The sequence below is a fragment of the Spinacia oleracea genome, chromosome 5 (genome assembly GCF_020520425.1).
Source record: "Spinacia oleracea cultivar Varoflay chromosome 5, BTI_SOV_V1, whole genome shotgun sequence".
In the NCBI taxonomy this organism is placed as follows: Eukaryota; Viridiplantae; Streptophyta; class Magnoliopsida; order Caryophyllales; family Amaranthaceae; genus Spinacia; species Spinacia oleracea.
The window spans coordinates 51,999,534-52,023,696 of record NC_079491.1 but is presented as its reverse complement, the minus strand read 5'-3'; positions in this window follow the sequence as shown (position 1 = coordinate 52,023,696).

The window sequence follows — 24,163 nt, the reverse complement described above, 5'->3', positions numbered from 1 at the left end:
GAGCCTTGGTTAAGTGCCAAGTCCTATTGACAAGGTCTGATTTTTTTTTCAAAAGGAGATTAGCAAGCATTCGAATTACCATGAACGGGTGCCCTGAGTTCGAAGGAACGATGGGGCGATGTCGTAGAACAATCCTCTTTATTGCAAGCTTGCTGCCTTTACTACTTGTTGGCGATTATGAGTGTGTCTAGTGAAAGAAGGTCTTTAAGCGAACGACTATGTCTAGTGGTGAAAGAAAGTCTTTAAGCGAACGACTATGTCTAGTGGTGAAAGAAAGTCTTTAAGTGAGTTAGTTCGCTTTAGGGAGGGTCAAGTCGAGTACTTTAGAGGTCATGGACGCTTGCGCTAGCCCCCATTCAATTGAGGCAAAGCGATCTTTTGAGTCTTGGCTAAGTGCCTAGGAGTGTGAGTGCTCCTTTTGGCAAGGGTATGTGCCTTTATTATTTTTCGATGTGTGCTCATTTTGGTATCTTGATGGCTTGGATTCTTGCTTTAAATCTTTCTTTCGACTTGGGTTGCAAGTAATTAAATTTCAATAAGGGACTTATATTTTTATTCTTGTTTTTCTATAGGCTTTAATATTGGTTGGACCGAATCATGGATTGCTTACGTATCCGCCTTAAATAGATTTAATTTGGAATCAGGTCTTGCGTAGTTCTTAGCCTAGAAAATTGTTTCTTAGAATGTCGAATTCGATAAGTATGTTCTGAGGTGGAAACATATTATTTGAAACGGTAGAATAAGTGAAGTTTATTATTATTTTAATCTGCTGCCTTGCCGTTAGCCAAAAATTTTGTTTGTTTTATATTTTTTTTGATTGAGTACATGTATTTCTTTGGTGGTACGTATATCTGAATACGTGTTGTACCCCCCAAGTGTTCGTTATTGTTCCGTGTATGTGCGGATAAAATGACGAGCACTTCTGGACAAATTTTAGCAGGCAGAGAGATTCGGCGCCCAGGCAGGGGCGCTAAAGATTTTGGCGCCCAGCTCTGGGCGCTGAAAATGACTTCTGGGCGGATCTTTTTTGGTGCGCTAAATGCTTCTTTTTTCTTTTTAGACTAACTTTAGAGGCGCTTTGCAAAGTTTCTTTTTTATTATTTATTATTATTTTTTTACTCTTATGTTGAGCGTAGAATGTAGTTTTCATTTGTCTCTATTTTTTATTTGTGACTCAAGACGGCTTGAAAGATGGGTTGAATGAGATTGGATAAGTTGTAAAGGTATTGGTCAAGCATAAGGATTACATCTTCTAGGACTCACAATTTGCAGCCTCAAGCTAGTGTAATGAGTTTACATCAACCAAGGCCAATGAGTAACATGGGGACGGCTCAAGGGTATATCAACAGGATGTATCCACACAAGTTATATGGTCATTTTGCTAATGGTGGTGTAAGAACAGGTTTTGGAAATAACGGGTATGACGCACGTGTCAATGGCCGTACGTGGTTTGCAGTTGATAACAAGTTCAGAAACAAGAGTTGAAGTAATGGTTCTTGGGTTATGGCAATGAGAACATGGATGGGTTAAATGAGCTGAACAGGGACCCCAGAGCGAAAGCGTCTAAGAGCATAAGGATTGGAAAGGGTAGACATCGTAGAATTTTATGATTTGGATTGGTTGACTCAATTCTTTTCCTTCGTTTACTTGGGTAAATTTCGCACTTTGGGAGGTACGGGCTAAGTATTTCATGGCTCGCTCTTTTCGCTCTCCCTTTTCTCTTTCTATTTTTTCTTTTTTGCTTGGGATTTCTCCCCAACATAAGTCCTTCAAATTTTTTTATTTGGGCTAAAAGGTAGATGGTTGTGGTCTTTGAGTTACGAGGCGAGACTTAGTGAGCCTCGTTTGGTAGGCCTATAGTGGACCTTTAATTTTAGTAGGCCTAGGGTGGACCTTTTAAATTGTCTTACTTTGCAAACGTATTTAGTCGTTTCTTAAAATGTGCAAATAGCGTAGATTCAAAATGTTATTTTTACCTTATTGGAATTTAACGAAAGAATTACATCGAAAATATTTTTTTTTTGCTTCTTTTCAGATTCCAGTTTCTGGGATTTAATTGGAAGTTGTGATTTATATATACTCGAACTTTCATTAATCTTTCTGATTATAACCCGTGTAGGAATATAAGGAGGTGGCCTAGACTCAAAATAACGACATGGCATAAGCCTATAATACTTGACCAAGCGACTCTCAGACTTAGGCTAATTGGACCATAACTTTCGTTGGTTGACACTTTAGATTTTAACCCCTGGGTGTTCATTTTTCATGCGCCATTTTGCTTAATGTTGGCAAGGTAGTTAATTGGGGAGATCGAATTTTTATTTTTGCAAGACTAGAATCATTAGTGCGGCTTCTCTCTTAGTGTGTATTGCTTTACCCCAATGGTAGCCTTATGGTATGCCGATTTGGGTATTTTCATGGTTGGTCATGTTGCATTCATGGAAAATCTTTTAGTCCGTACTTAGTAGTATTTCAAGGAGCGAGTGACTCGAGAGGACTATGATAGTCGTGACCCAATGTGATTATAAGCCTTGGGGCCATTAATTTTTTCTTTGGAAATGGTATTAACACCTTAGGTTCACTTTGGGGGTTGTGCGACTATGGGGGAATGATTTCCAGAATATGACCGTTTCCATTTTGCAAATACTATAATATATATTCTTTTTATTGGTGAGAGAGAGTATTGAGGCCGTGGATTCCTAGCAAGGGATGACGATTACATATGGGTGCTCATTGATTTAAATGTTAGGAAGGGAGACTCAATATGGTTTAACCTTTTAGCTTGCAGAACGACACCAAGTATTAGGACCGATTCTATGGATAAGACAACTAAGACTTAGGATTTAGATTGTACTTCGGCATAACCTAGTCTAGACTCGGATTTTTTTTTTTATTCGAACATTATTTTTCCTTGAAGACTCCATTTGAACATTATTTTTTGAATACTTTGCCCATGTGACATTCAAGGTCGTTTAATTAGCATGCTCGGTTTTGGTGCCGAGCATTGTCGTCGTAGGAGGCCTAACAACGACACAAAGAGTTATTTATTTTTATTTTTTTAGTCTCTTTTAGAATCGAGTGCCTTTTCATACGCCCTTGCAGCAATTTTTACGAAAAGTTTTTTTTTTCTATGTATTTTCTTCATGCGTGGGCACCGAGGCTGTTGTGCCTGACCAAAAGGCCAGGCAGCAACTTCAGCGCCCAGCGTAGGGCGTGAGAAATATCGGCGCCCAGCCAGGGGCGTTGAAAATGCGTCCCCAGCTGGTTCTCATTTTCTGTTTGCGTCTACTTTTGTTTATGCGACTTCGATTTTGCGTGCTTGCCTAATAACGTCCTTTACGCGCCGTGCAGCGTTTGTGGGATTCGTTACGGGCCATCCCGAGCGTCGCTTATTTTTGTGGCGATCGTTCGGGTTTGCGGAACACGTATCTCGGTATAACTCTTTGGCCAATTGGTTTATGAATGTTTGGGCAATTTTTTAAGGTCGTTGGTTTTTCTAGGATAGTTTGTCACACACAATCATATATTTCGCTACACATAACTAACATTCCATCATGAGGAAATAATAACATGTCATGTAGTTTATGATAGGCTTCTATGGGTAGTTATTTGCGCCTGGCTTGGTACCGCTTCTATCGTAGATCCAACACATGCCCCGGTCGAGGTAGTGTCTTCAACAGACGAATTTCGCTCAAGAGGCTAACCCGCAAGTGCAAGCCAAGGGGGCATGCAGGCGAGAGGGACCTAATGAGCGAGCGATTGGGTTCGGGATAGGTGTACTACCTGCACAAGTACCGAGTGGGCAACATGCGCGGCGTATGCACCCCCGTATTGGCGAAAAAGGTATCCTTAGTCCCAACTCCCGAGGGAGCCGAGATTCGTTATGCGGTTCTGCCCGTTCACATTAATATGCTGATTTTCAGGTCGTCCCAACTTGATGGGGAAATAAACGCGGGGTAGGATCGTTTCACCCTTCGTCTATTTTGATTACCTAAAAGCACGAGTATTTCCTTCACTATCCCCAGTGGAGTCGCCACTGTGAGGGGGTCGAAAAAGCACGAGGCTAATGCGTGACCTCGTCCCTCGTGGGTGTGACGATTCTTTTTATTCAATCAAGTGTAATTGGATTTCCTGTGAGTTTACACCCAATTGACTAGTAATATAGGAGTCGCCATTCAGTTTTTAACGACAATGAGAAAAACTGACAAAACCCGGTTATCGTGACATAAAGGGAGTGCAATTATGTTTGACCACGACGGCCGTAGGTTCCCTTGTGATCCCTGGTGTGGGGATCTCTCAACATACACCCGCAAGGTAGAGATTGAGGGTTCGGGGGACTGTAACTACCGAGAGGAGTACTTCGCTCGTCGATAACTCTAGAGGCAGGATATCCTTACTAGCTCAGCATAAATAATTGAAGGGACATGCGTTGACTATTAAACTAATCTGAGTTGATTTTAGCAATATGCAACATATAATACTAGATCGATCGTGATTATCTGATTTAAATAGTATTAAGGGACCTAACATGATAATCCAATTTCCCGAAAATATTATATTTGTTAGGCGTGATAGAACAATCAGATTTAGTTAGTTTAACAGTTCATAAAAAGGGTGAGGAAAGCAATTAAATCAACGAGAAGGGGCACATTACGACGCACCCTTGAGAGGTGCGTCACGGTTCTCAGAAAACTAACCACTTTGACTTTGATATTTCTCCTTTTTATTTAACGAATCTCAATTACGGGACAGGATACGTTCTGTTCGATTTATGGATCGATTGCGACAGAACGCGTGAACAATTTCGCAGCGTAAGGCTTAGGCTAAGGGTTGGAGTCAATACTCAGAATATAATTATGTGTTGTGTGTGTTTCACGTCGAATTTGGGGCTGTATTTATAGGGAAGAGTTCGTGGAAAGATAGAATTGCAGAGTTCTAATCCACAAAGAATTAGGAAAAACCACGTACCCAGGTATTTTCAGCGCCCAGTGCTGGGCGTCAAAGATTTCGGCGCCCAGCTCTGGGCGTTGAAAATAGGATCCAGGCAATTTCAGCGCCCAGGGCTGGGCGTTAAAACTGTTGTTTGGGCCGTTTCTTTGTCAGATTCGGATTCCTAGAATCCGGAGTGTTTGAGATTTAATCGAGTCTTTCATTGCGTATCATTTTTATGACGGAATGCATCTGGGCCCGTTACGAACTCTAGGCTCGTTAGGATTTTAATTAATACGTAACTCTTATTTCTGAATCATATTAGGAATAGGATTCTCGCAGTTTTCTATCTCATTTAGGATTTATGTCGGAGTGCAACACCTAATTCTGACAGGTTTCTATCTTTTATGACTTGCCACTTTTAGAAGCTACCCTTTACGGCAGTTACTATTTTAGCAGGTTTCCATAAATAGCAGGTTTCGGGTGAAATGAAAAGGGGAATTGAGATTCGTTTATTTTATAGGAGATGCGTTGTCAAGTGGAGATTTATGTTTTCATCATCGAACCTTTCCCTTTCGGGAATGGGGACAAAAGTAGGTGTCTACACTACCCTATAAATATGAGGCTAGGTCCTCATAATTACATACTGTACAACATAGAAAATCATATTCTTTACTTACACTGTGTTCAAGGGAGAACATAATATAGCCTAACCCGAATACATAAAACCTTAAGTAAAATCCTAGTTGGTTGAACCTAAGGCGGTCCTGAACGTGTTGTGGACTTTCTACGGAGGGGCAACGTTTGGGGCTCTAAAAACTTGTTCTTATTCGGTTCGGGAGTAGTTAGGAAAGGCACGCATCACATTGTACGTAACCTAAATTATGCTAATTGACTATGTGACAATTAATTGGGATTCTGGCTTTATGATTTTTTCGCATGAATTATAGTATTGTATTATTCATAACCCTAAAGTGGTATCACGAGCCTCTAATTAATTCCATAATAAATTATAGTTAACATGGATTAAATTTTATAAATTTGCAATGAATTAAAGGGGTGATTAATTTCGTGGATGTAATTGATTGCAAATTCGTGCGATTATTTGATTATATGTTCGCAGGATTTTTCGGCAGTTTTGTCAATAATGGTCGAAATCTTATGTTTTTATAGTGAATTTCACATGTAAACGACGTTTTAAAATTTTGACAAAAATCAAAGATTTGATGCCGAAACCAGAATTCCCAAATTCGAAGCCTAACTATGACTTTTCGGAGGTTTTAGTTTTTCGAATGCAAAATTTGTAATTTTTATGATATTAAATTAAATATTTGCGAATCTTGTATGTAAATCTTGAATCTATGATTGACCTACTGTATATGTTTAACAATTTTAAGGTCTAATTTTGTTAATTATACAACCTAATTTGTAATTATAATTAATTTGATGAATTTCAAATAATTTAGAATTTGTTTTGATTTTCATAATTAATTGATAATTTAATTAGGATCCTATGATTAAAAACTACCATAAAATTTGTTAAAATTGAAATATTTTAAAATTTTATGACCTATATTTTAATCCCTAAGAAAATATGTAATCGGAAATTAATTTGAATAATAGATTTTTGATTTTTCGCCTAAATTTAGTGAAATTAATTTGTCGTTAAATTTAAATTTAAAAGTTTTGATTTTATAAATCGTTCACAAACTTGTACGCACGAAGCAATGGAAGCTAAGTGTTACCCTTAAGGGGTGTTGCATTGTGCGGGCATGCGACGACGAGCAAGGGAGCTAGTCGCCCAAGCGGTACAAGGCAGCGAGCAATGCACGAGCCACGCGCGCGGGGACAACCCCTGTGCAATGTGTGCTGTGCGGAGTGATCGAGCAAGGCGAAGGGGAAGCGTGCCATGGATTCCGAGCGCCGCCCTACCGCCGTGGCCTTGCCACGCCGCTGCACCAACCGCCGGCAGCCCTTCTTCTCTTCTCTTCTCTTTTTTGTTTATTTCTTTAACCCTAAAACTATTTAATGCTTTAATTTTCTTTTTTAGTAATTTAATTAATGTTTTCATGCTTTAAATTTATGGTTTTAATTATGTAAATATAGAAATTAGATTTTATATTTTGCATAATGAATTATTTAATTTTCAGATTTATTAATGTTGTTAAATAAGGGTTTTAAATTATTAAAGCAAGGTTTTAATAGTTAGAAAGCCATAGTATGATGTTTATGAATTATTAAAGTTATGATTTTTATGATTTTAAGCATGTTGAACATATTTTGGAGTAGTTTTAAATCACCCTATATTGCTGGAAATTTGTAAAGGGCATGTTTATTGAAGTTTATCATAATTGGTGACCATTAGTGTAGTAATCACTATGCTAGGAGGTTTAGTAGCTAAGTATTGACGTTGGAGAATGTTCTAATTTTGTTTAGGAAGGGTTGAAGCACCCTAATGTTGCTGAAAATTCAATGTGAATTGATATGAGTCTATATTGGTTGTTGTTAGGTGGAGAATTCTCCGTAAGAGACTTTTGAATTATTAAAGTGGTCTCGCAGTTTGTTTACACAAGGTACGTACGTACATACCTGTGTGCTTGTGGATGTGTGTTATTACGGAAACCATGTTGAACATGTCTATGAACTTGGTTATGTTGAAATTTACATGTTTAATGATGTTGGACGAACACGTTGAATATGTCTATGAACTTGGTTATGTTGAAATTTATATGTTTAATGTTGTTGGATGAACATGTTGACCATATATTTTATTATGAGAATTATAACATGTTAGCATGGATGATTGATGCAAGCATGTTGGTTGGGAACATTATATCATTTTATATATATTGGTTTGGATCGATTGATCGTTGTTCTCTTTTAGCATTTCACTACTTTATGAGTGCCGAGGACCTTGTTTAGTAAGTTGATCCTTTACACCTATATAAAGGTGGTTAACCATTGGTAAAGGAAAGGTTGAATTAATTGGAATGTGTTCTTGATTGATAACTTTGTGATCGCTTACCTAATTCCAAGATAAAAACAGTTGAGAGTACTTGTTGATTATATGATTTATGTGATTGTCGAGTCATAACAAGTATTAAAAAGTAAATCATGTAAAGTGAAACTGAGTAGCAATAGCTTTAGACTGTGCATGTCTGAAGTGACGGACAATCAGGAGTTGGGGTCATGGGTCGCCTATGGCTTTTTCTGGGACTGGATTGATCACCGTGTTCTATTTTATTCAAAATTTCCTCGATATCGCAGGTCATTGGGGTTACGGAGTCACGCCCGTACCTCGTCTTCATTAGTGAAGGCTTCTAGTAGACAACTCGGTCCATTGACTATTTCAATTAAAATAATATTAATGTTATAAAAGTCTAGTCTAGTCTAGTCAAGTGTGGTTTTCAAGTTAATATGTTTTGGTTGTCCTTGCCTATGTTTTATTAATATCATGTTAGGATTGTTCATTTAATATAATCATGTTAGGACTATTATTGATTTAGTATGTAGTACTCAGCTTTGCTGATTACGTGCTTTGTTTGTGTGTGTTGATAATGGATATGCCTTATTGATCCTGTGATCAATGTTGTTAGAATCGCGATCCAGATCGTAGGATCGTACGATCCTACGATCCAGTTTTTGCAAAACGATCCAGATCGCAAGCAGAATCGCAGGAATGGTGGGATCGTAGCAGGATCGGTCGGGATCGTAGCAGGATCGGTAGGACAGTATAGGATCGGTGGGATCGTAATAGGATCGTAAGATCCTACTTTTAGCTTAGATTGGTGAAGGATCGGTCAGGATCGGTCAGGATCGGAGCAGGATCGGATAGGATCGAAGTAGGATCGGACAGGATCGGGGCAGGAGGATCGGACAGGATCGTGCAGGATCGGTCGATCCTACTTTTTACTTATTAAAATGATCCCTAAAGCAACTAAGTTTCTCTTTAAGCCTAAAAATTAATAAGCCAACTTCATAAATGAGAACATTTCGCTATTCTAATCTATATAACTATTACAAAGCCATATTGGCTTTAAAGTAACAATATTATGTGAGAAAAAAATATGTATTTAACATCCATGTTGTTTGAAAGATATGTATTTATTCATTTAGCAACCTTTTTCTTACTCCTTTTTACAATTTTGTAGGATCTTACGATCCGATTCGATCCTACCCCCCCCCCCCTCACCGATCCAAGTTGGGATCCTGATCCTAACAACGATGCCTGTGGTGACCCATTTTGGTGAGTAGTCTCTAAGGATCAATAAGCATTGTCCATCTGCATGTTTGAAGATGATGCATCATTGGGTTCGGAATCAGAGAGCTTGTAATTTAGTTTAATGTTCTAAGTTAAGTTGGTTTGTTTAAGTGGACTTTAAACTTGTTGAACTAGTTACATCGACCTTGCTTTCGTTGGTTGGTTTTGGAATTAATTCCGTAGTTGACTATTTATAAATTTAAAGTTAGTTTTATGTTTTCCGCTGCAAAATTCTGAATAAGTTGATACGTTCTCATACGGGCGATAATACTTTGATAATTCTCTATAGTTATATTTATAAAAAGGGTTATTCTAGAAAAGAGAGAATTGTCGGGGTGTTACACCACGTGTCAGTCAACGCCGGAAATTTGGCGTTGACCACCGGCAAATGGGCTTTGTTCCCTATTTACAACAAAAAAAATTGAATTAGGCCCTATCTCACATCTTTTATTTTAAAAGGTCATTTGTCACACTTTTATGATTATAAAAGGTCCTTTTTGACAAATTTTCCTATTTTTTTTTTAGGTAAGAATAATGGACCTCTAAGTCACAAGATGAGTTCCCCACCAACTCCACCAATTTATATTGGTTAAAAGTGAATACACATGTCTACATGTATTATTTGCATATTGTATTCCTAATAATTTTTTGTCACTAAATAATCTTGTTTTGCTTTTGTTTTCCAATCAGATTGTTTTTCTCAGCATAATTCAAATTTGCATCGCACTTTTGCTAAATCATGGCATTAATTATTAATTTTCTTTATTTAATACAATTTGAATGTGTGTGAGGGTATTGTTAACTATTTTACAGGAGGACAGCAAAAGGTCATTAACCATAATGACTTAAAGGAGTTCCCTTATATAATAGAGTTACAAGTATATTCTTTTAAAATGAATTATTAAATAAAAATGATCGCAAAAATAAAATAAAAAGGTAATAAGTAATTACTTAATGTATAGAGGTACAGTCTTCCTTCCCAACTTATGCCTCAAAGCAAAAACAAAAACTTGGGGTAATAAGAGCAACTCGAGTGGTCATAAAAAATGATTTGCTTACAAAAAAGTTAATATTTGAGATGGGAAGCTAAGTGTTGATACATAATTCGTAATCAGCTAGCAAGATATTGTAGATTTTTTGAGCATGTAGTTGAAGAAAAAAAAAAAAGGTAGAAAACGCTGATAAAATATATAAATTGTATATTAAATAAAATAGGAAAATTTGATCGGAATAAGTCTAACTTTGGGTAGTTTGCAAAAATAAGTCAAACCTTTTGATTATACCTCGATAAGCCAACCTTTATACCCCATCAATTTCAAACAAGTCACTTTTATTTTGACTAGTTATAGGATGTGGGATAGTGACGTGGCAGGTATTACTGTTATTTTTTTCCGTTTTTATTTTTTATCTTAAACATAAGCTATTTGGGCCTGTTTTCAATGCAAAAAATCTAAATATCAATTTATTTTGATATTTTATTCCCGTATTTTATTTTTAAGGTGTTTTTTTAATTTTTGTTTCAAGTTTTGTGGCCTCCTAAAGTGTATAAAAAATATGCCTTAAACATCGTGTCGAAAAATCGCATCGAAAAACGCGTCGAAAAAAAACCTTTGAAAACGTAGAAAAAAGATGAATCGATTAAAGTTTCTCATGTATTAAAAAATTATCTCGAAATGCATGCATTGAAACGTGTTAAAATATCATCATAAAAAATCATGACTCGAAAAATGTGTGAAAAATATACCTCAAAAAATGTGTTAAGATAATTACTCAAAAGTTGTGTCATTGAATATAAAAAATAAGCTTAAACAAATTAACAAAACAAATTAAAAATCAGCTTAAAAATGTAAAATACCAATTTAAAAGAATATTAAAATTGATCTGTTGACCGAAAGTAAAAACAAGTCATCGGCAATCTGACTTGTTTAAAATTGATGAGGTATAAAGGTTGACTTATTTAGGCATAATCAAAGGACAAACTTATTTTTTGCGGACGGTCCAAAGGTTGACTTATTCCCATCAATGTTTCCAGATAAAATATTATTGGGAGCTATAAGGTATTGTAGCAATCTGTGGACTATGGACCATGGTGCACATAGAGCATGGTGCACCATGTGTACCAAAAGAACACATGTGCATAAACAAAAGAACATGACACTACGACCAAAGAACATGCAATATAATGTTTTACTTTTTTGTTATAAAAAATCACAATTTATTAAAAATATAAAAAAAAATATGTCGATGTTCTTTTTACGTAACCAGATGTTCTTTTAATTATATACTAATGTTCTTAAAGTGCACCATGCTCTATGTGCACCATGGTCCACCTTCTAAATTGCGGGTATTGTAGGCAACCAATGATAAACTTTGTAGCTTAAAAGCATTATAGGCTTATAGCTATAATTTTGATGTGGCAAATTTAGCTACACATTCTTGTAGTTAACTATTGGAGTTGTTCTAAAGTGTAACTATTAAGAAGAAACATTGATGGAGGTTGAATAATCAACTGATCATGACATAGAAAATTCTGCTTATTTTTAAAAAAAATCTGAATTTGAGGCTTCGGATTGTGAAGGTTGTTGATCGATCACAGATCTTGACCGCAATTCGATGACGGCATCACCTATATGTGCAGATATTTACTAAAAGTAGACCCTACTAAAATTAAAAACTTGGGGCAACATCCTGGCCACAAGCTAGTTAATACTAGATTAGGTCTCGTACTCTCGTGAGTGCACAAATATTCTAAAAATTTTGACCAATTTTTATACTCCGTAATAAAATTATACTCCCTCCATCCCAGATTACTTGTTACGCTTTCTTTTTTCCTCCGTACCAGATTAGTTGTTACACTTCTAAATTAGGAATGACCCCAAAATTATTATATTCTCTCTCTTCCCACTAATTTTTTTTGTCCCCACACCCTCTCTCATTCAATTAAAACAATCACCCCACTAACTCCTATCACATCAACTTTTTCAATAAAATAAAATTGATAATGAAACAACCACTTATCACCGAAAACTTTATTCAATTAAAAAAATCACCCCAGTAACTCCTATCACATCAACTTTTTCAATAAAATAAAATTGATAATCAAACAACCACTTGTTGTGGGGTTTTTCCGGTGAGATACCTTGGAGGTTTCTTGGTAACTTTTAAAGATTAAACAAGATTGTATTTTTGTAGAGAGAGAAAGTAGAGAGAAGGCAGAGCAGCAATTGCCCTAGAATGTATTGATTGTGACCCCTTTTTCTAGGGAAGTGGGAATATTTATAGTACTAGGTTTTTGTGGGAATGACCTAATATTCCCCTTACATGATTGGCTGGGGAATGGGAGAAGGACACGTGTCCTTTCTCCTTACAATTCTCTGATCCCTTGTAGCAATAGTGGGCTATTTGGGCCTATTGTTCTTAGTAATTCGCTTGGGATACATACTAATTAAGCCCTTTTCCAGGTATAGGTTTTATACGTACATTTATACATACTTAAATACATACATTGTAAATACCTAGATTAATACTCATGCCCCGGAGTAGACTTTGCATGATTTCTGCTTAGGGGGCGCAATACGTGCCAGGTGTCACATCTTCATTGGTGCACGAAGGCATGGTAATTTTGCCCACAACATTTGCCCCTCAAGAAGGGCGTTTCTGGAAACACTTTCCGGGTATCGCTTCTTGATCTTTGATTTGCATCTTCATCTTTGGGTCAGGTGTTGAGGGGGTGACACGTGTCACCTTTCTCTATTTTGCCCCTCCCTATATATAGAGGGGGGGGGGTAAATTTCATTTTTTTTTACATTTCGTTTTCACAGAGCTCTCATAGGCGATTTCCGGCGTGTTCCTACCACCATCAGGCGATTTCCGTCCACCACGAGACTCATCCTTTTCCTCGTCAAACTCATCCTGTTCTTCGCGAAATTCATCCCGTTCTTCGCGAAACTCATCCTGTTCTTCACCAAGTACTTCGCAGATCTTTCAAGGTTAGTTTTCGCCTTTCTTGTTTTTGTTATCCTCTCGTCATTTTTCTCTTTGTTAGCGGCCGACCTCTTAGTACTAGGTAAGGGTTTAAAGGTTTTATTTAAGATTTTTCCGCCGTTCATCTTTTGTCGGGGCGGACGTCCAATCGCGTCTTTTTCTTCATTGTTGGTCACCCCTAAGCCGTGCTTCGTTCACTATGCAGAAGGCATGGCTAGAACCAAGCAAACGGCAGATCCTACGCGCCTGCGCTTGCGGGAAGGAGCATCGACACCTCCTAGGGAGAGATATTCTTCCACCGCCTCGGCAGTCGACGAAGAATTTGCCGAACTCTTTCAAGAGATCGACGAGTACGTCGAGGCGGGGGAGCAGGCGGCAAGCTCGTCGGAGGGTACAGCGAGCCAGGCAGTGGGGGAGCCAAGCGTCGCTCCATTGTCATCGGCCGCCGAGGAGCAAGAAGCTGCTCCCCAGCTTATTAGGCCCAGAGGACGGGAGGAGGCCCAATTGCTTCCGTCAGAAATTCACCCAGACGTGGGCTGGATGCGGTGGCTAGACAGGCACGGAGCCAAGATGAGGGATGACCTCTGCGTGGGGGAAGGGTACCAAATGCGCGTGCCGGCAGGTCTGGACTCGACCGTCAGCCTGCTTGCCGAGGGAGAATTCCCTGTGTATGCCGCGTCAATCAAACTCGGCATGAGATTCCCTCCACACCCCTTCGTTGTGGAGGTGTTAGATGGTTTTAATATTGGGGTGGCCCAGCTGACCCCCAACTCATGGGCGGATATCTTTGGCTACATTGCCAAATGTGCGCTGAACGACGTGGAGCCGTCCTTCAACGCCTTTCTGCATCTGGTCTCCCTCTCTCGTTCCCCAGTGCCGCCAAAGGGTGGTTTAATCTGAGCAGCCGTGGTACCTACCAGACAGTGGTCGGTAAGCTCAGCAAGTGGCATATGTGGAGGAAGAGGTGGGTCGTGTTTTACACGGACGACCAGGAGATGTATGAGCGAATGAGCCGTTGGAACTGCAACGCCAACTTCATGGATCGTGACGAGCCCCTTCCACCCCTTACTGCCGAAGAGTGGGATCAGATAATGGTCCTGTTCAGGGCCAACACTTACCACTTAACAGTGGATAAGAGTTTCCATGTGCCGGCCGAGTGGTTGCCGCACATTAGCCAGTTTCGGAACGAGGCTTTTCTAGCGGCTGTAGGCTTAGGATATTCCATGACTCGAGGTTGTATGCCAATTTATGTGCCGCTCTGCCGTGGTTTTATTCATTTTTCTAACTTTGAATTTCTTTTGTTCTCAGAGGAAGGAATGAGCAAGTTGTCGGCGGCGGATACCGGGAAAGGCGATATGACCGATTGGATGGCGGACATCTATGAGGCCAAGATGCAAAAAGCCAAGGCCGAGTTGGAGGAGAAGGTGAGTATTCTCTTAGGTTGTTTTTTGCAAGTTAAGCTTCCTCCGTCCATTGTCTATAGTGGACGTCTATTTAGTGACGAGCCGATATCCTGACATGTGACCCATGTTTGCTAATGTTGGCCTCGTCACTTTTTAATGACGGGCCCCTTTGTGAGTGTTTTTCCTGTGGTTGCCAAGGTGCGCCTCGTCACCTTTTAAGACGGGCCACCCCCACCCCTTTTTTACAAGTGACTCGTGGTTGATAGGGTACGCCTCGTCATTTTCGAGACGGGCGTCCTTTTTTATGACGAGCCATTTTTATATGAGTGTTGCACTTGATAAGGTACGCCTCGTCATTTTTAAGACGGGCGTCCTTTTTTAATGACGAGCCACTATTTAATGACTTGTGATTGATAAGGTACGCCCCGTCATTTTTAAGACGGGCGTCCTTTTTAATGACGAGCCACTACATGGTGAGTGACTTGTGATTGATGAGGTACGCCTCGTCATTTTTGAGCTGGGCGTCCTTTTTAATGACGAGCCACTACATGGTGAGTGACTTGTGATTGATGAGGTACGCCTCGTCATTTTGAGACGGGCGTCCTTTTTAATGAGGAGCCACTGTTCTGTGAGTGACTTGTGATTGATGAGGTACGCCTCGTCATTTTTGAGATGGGCGTCCTTTTTAATGACGAGCCACTACATGGTGAGTGACTTGTGATTGATGAGGTACGCCTCGTCATTTTTGAGACGGGCGTCCTTTTTAATGACGAGCCACTGTTCTGTGAGTGACTTGTGATTGATGAGGTACGCCTCGTCATTTTTGAGTTGGACGTCCTTTTTAATGACGAGCCACTACATGGTGAGTGACTTGTGATTGATCAGGTACGCCGTCATTTTTAAGATGGACGTCCTTTTTAATGACGAGCCACTATATGGTGAGTGACTTGCGATAGGTGACGAGGCCTAATATTTGACTGTCCTTTCTTTTTAGCAAGCTAAGGACGCGGCTAGGGCGTCAGGGAAGAAGAAGGGGACGACTCTGTCCCAGCTGAAGAAGAGAGTTGTGCTGGCTGGCTGGGAGACTCCGAGTACCTTCAAGAAGCCAAAACCCCTACCTCGCCGTCTCGTGAAGAAAGACGAGTCGAAGGTTGCTGAGGGGGGATGCCCTGATGACGAAGAGATGGGCGTGGACAAGCCGTCTCTGGTGGTGGACTTGGTGTCCAAATCGAGGTCCGGTGGGCATCCGGACGAGCTGGAGGACCCTCTTTCGGGAATCCCGGCCGACGTCCGCTCTCAGATACCGGCGGAGGTGGCCCGCCGAGCTAGGTCTTCGGGAGGTAAGTATTATTCGAACGTCGTTCAGACGTATCGAGCCTCCTCTGGCAGTTCTTCTTACTCTCCGCGTCATCCTAAGGCCGTTGTTTTTCCTATAGCCAAAGACAAAGAGAAGGATGCAGCTGCTGCCGAGGACGAGAACGTACCTGCTACTCCCCACTATTCATCAAAGGATAGGGTGGCTATATGCCGCAAGGTTTTTAAGGCCGTCCCCGCAGAGTATGTTGCTTCTCTTCCTGGCCGCAAGACTGACGCCCAGTTTGGTGCGATCCAGGCCACTCTTCTCGACGTAAGTCTATTTCCAACTTGCTTGTACTTGTCTTCTCTTTTAGTCATTTACTAATATGTAGCTTCTTTTGCAGTTGTTCTGCCGCATGGAATTCTGCAAGAGTTGGAAGACCCGCACTGCTGAGGAGCTCAAAGCTCAGGTGGCTGAGTCCACCCACCATGGCGACTATGCGTTCAAGTCCATTGAAGAGGTCCGCCTGCAGATGCAGACGACCATAGACCTTCAAGCGAAGGAGGTAGCTGCGTTGAGATCTGACAAGGCCGAGCTGCTTAAGAAGATCTTGGCGCAGGACAAGGACATGGTGGCAATGGTCGAGGAGGCCAAGGCTGCGGCAGCGGAAATACGGGCGCTTCAGGACCAGTTGCGGGAGTACCCTCAGGTCAAAGAGGCGGCTGAGGAAGCCGAGCATCTTCGTGGGGAGCTGGAGACGGCCAGATCGCAAGTTCGCACCTTGCGTGAGCGTCTTCTGGAATCCTATGATCAGGGGGAACAAGCGACCAAGGACGCTGTTAAGCACGCCTGGGAGAGCCACATGTCAGAGTATGATCTTGGGTGGTTCCAGCGGCGAATGGAGCACAGTGCCGCTGTGTTGGCTGCTGAACGTCTTGGTCAGCCGCCCCCTGAGTTTGTATCATCTGATGACGAGGACGATGCGGCCGCTCCCTGAGTTTATTCAAGCGTTCCCGTGCCTAAGGGCAAAAACAATTATGTTGCAAAGTTTTGGCGCTGATGGCATCTGTATCATTGTGCCTGCTGAGCACACAACAATTTTCTTTCTTTTTTCTGGTCCAGAATTCTGAGCTACTTTTACACGCCTTTCTACGGGCGTTGTTTTATAAGTAAATAGGTTTTTTGATGCTTCTCTTATCTCGCATTTACTTGCTCTTCATAATTTGATTATTCCTTAATCAATAGGTTTAATCAACAGGTATGATTGCCAAGGTGCAACCGAGTGTACACTAAGCACGTTGATGCCGCAGGCAACTGAGTATGCGCTAGGCCCTACTTTGGTCGTCTCTTTCTTTGGCGAGCGTGTCTATAACGATATTGATTGACGCAAGTCAATCAATAGGTATGATTGCCGCTAGACATGCTCGTCAAATGGGATGTACGGCCAAACGTTCGTGCCGCCTAACGTTGAGCAAACAACCTTTGTTTCGAAGTTAATCGTGCCGCTGAACTTTTGAGCGGACAACCTTTGTTTCCAAGTGGTTGGTGCCGCTGGTAACTGAGCATGTGCTAGGCCCCACTATGGTCGTCGCCTTCTTTGGCGAGCATGTCTATAACGATATTGATTGACGTAAGTCAATCAATAGGTATGATTGCCGCTAGACATGCTCGTCAAATGGACTGGCCGGCCAGACATGCGTGCCGCCGCGCTTTTTAGCAAACAACCTTAGTCTCTTTGATATTGGTGCCGCAGGCAACTGAGCATCCGCTAGGCACTACTGTGATAGTCGCTTTCTTTGGCGAGCGTGTCTATAACGATATTGATTGACGTAAGTCAATCAATAGGTATGATTGCCGCTAGACATGCTCGTCAAATGGGCTGGACGGCCATATTTTCGCGCCGCCGCACTTTTGAGCAAACAACCTAAGTTTCAAAGTTGTTCATGCCGCTGGGCTTTTGAGCGAACAACCTATGTTTCAAAGTTGTTCATGCCGCTGGGCTTTTGAACAAATAACTTACGATTTAAGTTTATTTGTGCCGCTGGCACTTACTATGCTGTACTGGTCGGCCAGCGGCTTGCTTATATTGGGAGGGGAGTTGGATAGGTGATCAGCCTACAACTTGGTGCTAATCTGGGCCACTTCTTAGGCTTCAAACAATTAGTCTTGCTGAGTTTTTGCTAATCTGGGCCACTTCTCAGGCCGTCATACAATTAGGCTTTGGTTATGCATTGGAGTGTATATTTTTATATTCATTGTGTGAGCAATAAATATTACGAGGCAAATAGAGTAGTATTATTTATAACTTTGCAAGGCGAATTTAGCCGGTTACAAAAGTAATTACTACCCTACTATGACCATTAGAGGCCGCCCCTTGGGCAATGGATCGTGGTAAGTAAGACAAGGCTTAGCACATATCTAGAAGAAATATTTCTTGAGATTGTCGGCATTCCAAGTGCGCGAAATAGGGCGGCCTTGCATGTCTTGAATGCGGTAGGTTCCATCTCTAACTTCATCATAGACCTCGTAAGGTCCCTCCCAAGTGGGCGTCAGCTTACCTTGTTCATTTGCTCGTCCTGTGGACTCCATTTTTCTGAGGACAAAATCTCCCACTTTGAGCACTCTATTAGAGACTCTCTTGTTGTATTCTCTTGCCATCCTTATCTTGTACAGCTGTTGTCTGAGCGCCGCATTTCCTCTAACCTCGGGCAGAAAGTCCAAGGCTGCTTTCATTGTCTCCCAGTTAGCATTTTCGTCATACATCATGACTCTCAACGTTGGCTCACACATTTCTATGGGTAGGACAGCCTCGGCGCCATAGGCTAGCAAGAAGGGTGTTTCACCGGTTGAATTCTTAGCCGTGGTGCGGATGGACCATAAGACATTTGGCAGCTCATCAGCCCATAGACCTTTGGCTTCGTCAAGCTTCTTTTTCATTCCTTCAGAGATAATTTTGTTGAACGCCTCAACCTGACCATTGGCTTGGGGTCGTCCGACTGATGCAAAACAGGTGTGTATACCGTGATCTGCCAGCCACTCTTTCAGCTTAGGCGTCTCAAACTGAGGCCCATTATCGAAGACGATAGCCTGTGGAATCCCAAAGCGAGTCATGATGTTCTTCCAAATGAATGCTCTCACATCAGCAGTTTTTATGTTTTTGAGCGCTTCTGCCTCCACCCATTTGGTGAAGTAATCTACAGCAACGATGACATAACGCCTTCCTCCTAGTGCGGTCGTGAATGGGCCTAGGAGATCCATCCCCCATTTAGCAAATGGAATTGGGCTTGTAATGGGTGTCAGAACTCGTGCCGGTTGATGTATTAGGTGAGAAAAGCGCTGACATTTGTCACACTTCTTGACCAGTGAGATTGCGTCCTCCTTAAGGGTCGGCCAGTAATAGCCGGTTCGAAGTGCCTTTTCAGCCAAAACCCTTCCACCAATATGCGAGCTGCACAACCCCTGATGAAGGTCTTCTAGAATTTCCTGCCCCTTCTCAGGTGTTACACATCTTAACAAAGGACGGGAGTAGGCCTTTTTGTAGAGGGTGTCGTTCCACATTTCAAACCAAGAACATTTCTTTTGAAGTTTTGCCGCTTCCCTTGAGTCTTCGGGCAAGACTCCATTCATTTTGAAGTTTACTATGTCATCCATCCATGTGGACGTTCTGTCAAGAGTTTCCACCTCCATTTGCTCAACACTTTTGTGCTCTTTTACCTCCCAAAACACGTGCCGAGGGGTATCACAAGACGCGGAACTTGCCAACTTTGACAGGGCATCAGCTTGGTTATTTTCCGAGCGAGGGACTTGCCTTACTTCAAAACTTTTCAGTGGCTCTACTTCCTGATGGACGGCCTGCATGTATTTGACCATAGTCGGATCCCTAGCTTCGTAGGTCCCATTAACTTGGCTCACAATCAGTTGGGAGTCAGATAGTGCTACAATCTCCTCGGCGCCTGCCGCCTTACACATTTTAATGCCACAAAGCAGGGCTTCATATTTGGCTTCATTATTTGACGCCTGGAAGTTAAATCGCATAGCATATTCAAAAGTATCTCCTTCTGGGGAGTGACAGATTATCCCTGCTCCACATCCATTCTGTGTGGATGAGCCGTCTACATACACTGTCCACACTGTGCTTGTATTCTTGGCAAAGTCTGGCCTCGTCATTTCAACAATGAAGTCGGCACATGCCTGCCCCTTGACAGCTTTCCTCGGCTCATAGGTGATATCAAAGGCGTTCAGCTCTATTGCCCAATTCAGCATTCGTCCTGACGCCTCCAGCTTTGTGAAGGGCAGTTTGAGCGGCTGATCGGTGTAGATCACTATTTTGTGAGCTAAGAAATAAGGACGGAGCTTTTTGCTGGCCATGAACAGAGCTAAGCCAAACTTTTCCACTGTAGGATATCTAACTTCAGCATTTTGAAGAACATGACTGACAAAGTATACCGGCACCTTTATTCCCTCCCTCTCTGTCAGTAGAACGGCACTCAACGAGTGCTCGGACACGGCGAGATACATGTACAAAGTCTCTCCTAGCAAGGGACTAACAAGACGAGGCAAGGTGTGTAAGTGCTCCTTTAATCTGACCAATGCCGCCTCGGCCTCGTCCGACCATTCAAACTTGGCCTTCTTTCTGACAGACCTAAAAAAGTAGTGGCACTTGTCTCCAGCCCTGGAAAGGAATCTGCCCAGGGCGGCCAAGCAACCTGTGAGCCGCTGGACCTCCTTCACTGTCTTTGGTGAGCTCATATCAATTACTGCCTGGATTTTGTCTGGGTTGGCTTCAATTCCTCTTTCATCAATCAAGAAACCTAAGAATTTGCCTGCCGTCACCCCGAACACACACTTCTTAGGATTCAACCTCATGTTGTAAGCTCGAATAGTCTCAAATGTCTCCCTGAGATCAGTTATGTGCGCCGCCCTCAGCTTACTTTTTACGATCATATCGTCAATGTAAGCTTCAATATTCCTGCCGAGCTGCTTAATGAACACAGTGTTAATAAGACGCTGAAAGGTGGCCGGTGCATTTTTTAACCCAAACGGCATCACCTTGTAGCAGTAAAGGCCTTGTTCAGTAACAAATGACGTTTTTTCCTGGTTGTCAGGCCACAACGGAATCTGGTGAAACCCTGAGTAGGCATCCATAAAGCTCATCATGGCATGCCCCGCTGTAGAGTCGACGAGCCGGTCAATCTTGGGCAATGGGAAACTGTCCTTTGGACATGCCTTATTGAGGTTGGTGTAATCAACACACATTCTCCAGGTACCATTAGGTTTTTTGACGAGGACCACGTTAGCAACCCAGTCGGGGTACTGACTAGGCCTGACGAACCCAGCCTCCATCAACTTCTGTATTTCCGCGGCTGCCGCCTGATTTCTATCTTCCCCATGGTTCCTTTTCTTCTGACGAACCGGTTTAAAGTTTGGGTCCACATTCAGCTTATGGACGGCCACAGCAGGGTCAATACTCGGCATTTCGTCCACCGTGAAAGCAAAGATATCTTCAAATTCTCTCAAAAGGTGGACCAACTCTGCCGCCAGCGGGTCGTCAGGAGAAATCCCGATGGGCACTACTCTGTCAGGTTTGTCTGTGTTTAAAACCACATTGAAATGGGCCCCAACAGGCTCTGGGCGTCTCTCTTCCATGTGCCCTGCTGAGATAGTTAATGTTTCTTTGACGACCTTGGGTTGCGTGTCGCCACATTTTCGTTTGTTGCTCGACGTCCCTTTCTCTTCACCCGTCCCCCATGCTTCTGGGCTCAAGGTGGTTAGGTAGCAATCTCTAGCTTGTTGCTGGTCACCATGTATAGTGCTGACGCTCCCATCGTCACAAATGAACTTAAGAAGCATCAGATGAGTCACAATGACAGCCTTTGCCCTGTTCAACGCGGGACGCCCCAAGATGATGTTATATGCCGTCAGATCTTTCACTATGAGAAAACGGACATCCATTTGCCGAGATTCCTTTTTATTTCCCATCCTCAGAGGAAGGGTAATTATGCCGACTGGGTGGATGACACTACCTCCGAAGCCTATAATGGGATAGTGGATTTTCTCAATTTTTGAGGGATCATGTTGCAGCCGATTCAAGCACTCTAGACTAATTATGTCCGACGAACTTCCTGTATTAACCAAAATACGCCTAACCCTTAGGTTAGCAACTTTTAACTCAATTACCAAAGGATCGTCATGCGGGGTGGAGATTTTCCCACGGTCGGCCTCGCCGATTTCAACTTTTGGAAACGGGTCAACTGTGGCCTTGCCGGACAGCATCACTTGCCCCAATCGCTTGGCATAATCCTTCTGGCCCCTCATGGTCGGCCCGCCGGCGGCCAATCCTCCTGAGATGACTGCCACGCACTCTGGGTCGGTACGATTCCCATCTTCCTCCGAGGGAGGGGATTTGTTTTTCTTGTAGAAGGGTTTGCCAGAACCTCCCGTGTTCCTGCTGATATAACTTTTTAAGAACCCCTTGGTGGCTAGGCCGTCCAATGCCCTTTTCAAGCTCTTACGTTCATTGGTGTCATGCCCAATGTCACTGTGAAAGTGACAGTACAGTTTGGGGTCCCTACTTTCTGGTGGTGACTTCATGGGAAATGGACGATCAATGTCATATTTGGACCCGACGTCCATCAGGATTGTGTATATGTCTGTGTTATACTCGAATCGCTCCCGATCATAAGTTCTGGGCCGTTTCTGACCTGCCGCTCCGGGGGCCCTGTCTGATTCTTTTGCAATAGCCCACGTCCCGTTAGGCCGGTTCTTTTTTTCAAATTTCTCCTTTTTTGCCGCTAGCTCGGCGGTATCACTTCCTCTGGGGTCTTTCGGGACGCTGCAAATCTCTGTTGCATGAATGAAGGCCTCCGCCTCATCCAGCACTTCTGCCATTGTTCGGACGCTTTTCTTTACCAGATCAAACTTGAAGAGCCCTTTTTAAGCCCTCGAATGAAGTTATCGAATGCAACACCATCTGGCAAATCCGGAATTTGCCCTGCCTCTAGATTGAATCTCTTCACATAACTCCTCAGGGACTCGTCCTTCCCTTGCTGAATCCTACTCAGATGCATGCTCGTCTTCTTCTCTTCCTTGTGAGCCATGAACCGAGTAGAGAACAATAGCTCGAGCTCCGAAAAAGAGCGAATAGTTTCGGCTGGAAGTCTCTCGAACCACTTAGAGGCTACTCCTTTGAGTGTGCCCGGAAAATACTTACACCAGGTTGAGTCAGTTGTTCCTTGGACATACATGTGATGCCGGTAAACCAAGAGGTGCATGTCCGGATCTGTGGTACCATCGTAAGCATCAATGTTGGGCGGCTTGACTTTGGGTTCCCTCGGGGCTCTCATGATGGAGTCTGCAAAAGGGGTGGTGTGCCCTAGGGCCATGTTGGACACCCCCTCCTGAATGTGATATACAGGGTCTTGACGCCTGGAGTAGGGTAGCCGCTGGGAGGACTCGCGTCCGCGAGTTTGACGGGTTGGACGGGTGGCCCCTGGACGTGCCTGGCTCAGATGCGTATAAGTTGGATGAGGGAGAGGTCTATCCGGCATGACGGGGGTTGACCCAGTGTTAGAAAGTTCAGACTCAGAGTCGGGCAACTGCTCTGCGCGTGGCTGCTCACGTCCTCGGGACGTTTCTCCGATCAGCCGCCGTGGCGTTCGGCGGGGTAGGTAAGACATTGCCTGATTGGGCTGACTTGTTGGCGGCTGTCTCCTTAGGTCCTCGCCTGTCAGCCTGGTCCAGACATTTGGGGGGCGCAAAGAAAGTGTTGGCCTATTGCTTGCCGGCCTCTCATGATTTGCAGCCACAACAGTGGTGTAAATCAGCATACTCTTCTGTACCTCAGCATTAACTGTCTTCCCCACATCAGCTTGGAACTCAGCCAAAATAGCCCGAAGAGCACCCACAGAGACAGGCATATCAGGGTTCTCCTCTATTACCGTATCCACCAGAGGATCCAGGTGTCCTCCAGGAGGGGTGCGATTGGCCTGGTCGTCCTCCTCGCTGAGCACCTCTACCTCGGCAGTGTGACGAGGGGTGTGCCCGGCCGCAAATGTACGCGCGGCATCTTCAGTGATTCTTGTGGCCGGCGTATGATGTTCAGTCGGCATTTCTCTTTCGAGGGGTGGCCGCTCTACGCGCGTAGGCCGCCCAGCATCGTTGTCCTGTCGTTGATCTTCCATGTTACCGTACCTCCCCACAGACGGCGCCAAATGTTGTGGGGTTTTTCCGGTGAGATACCTTGGAGGTTTCTTGGTAACTTTTAAAGATTAAACAAGATTGTATTTTTGT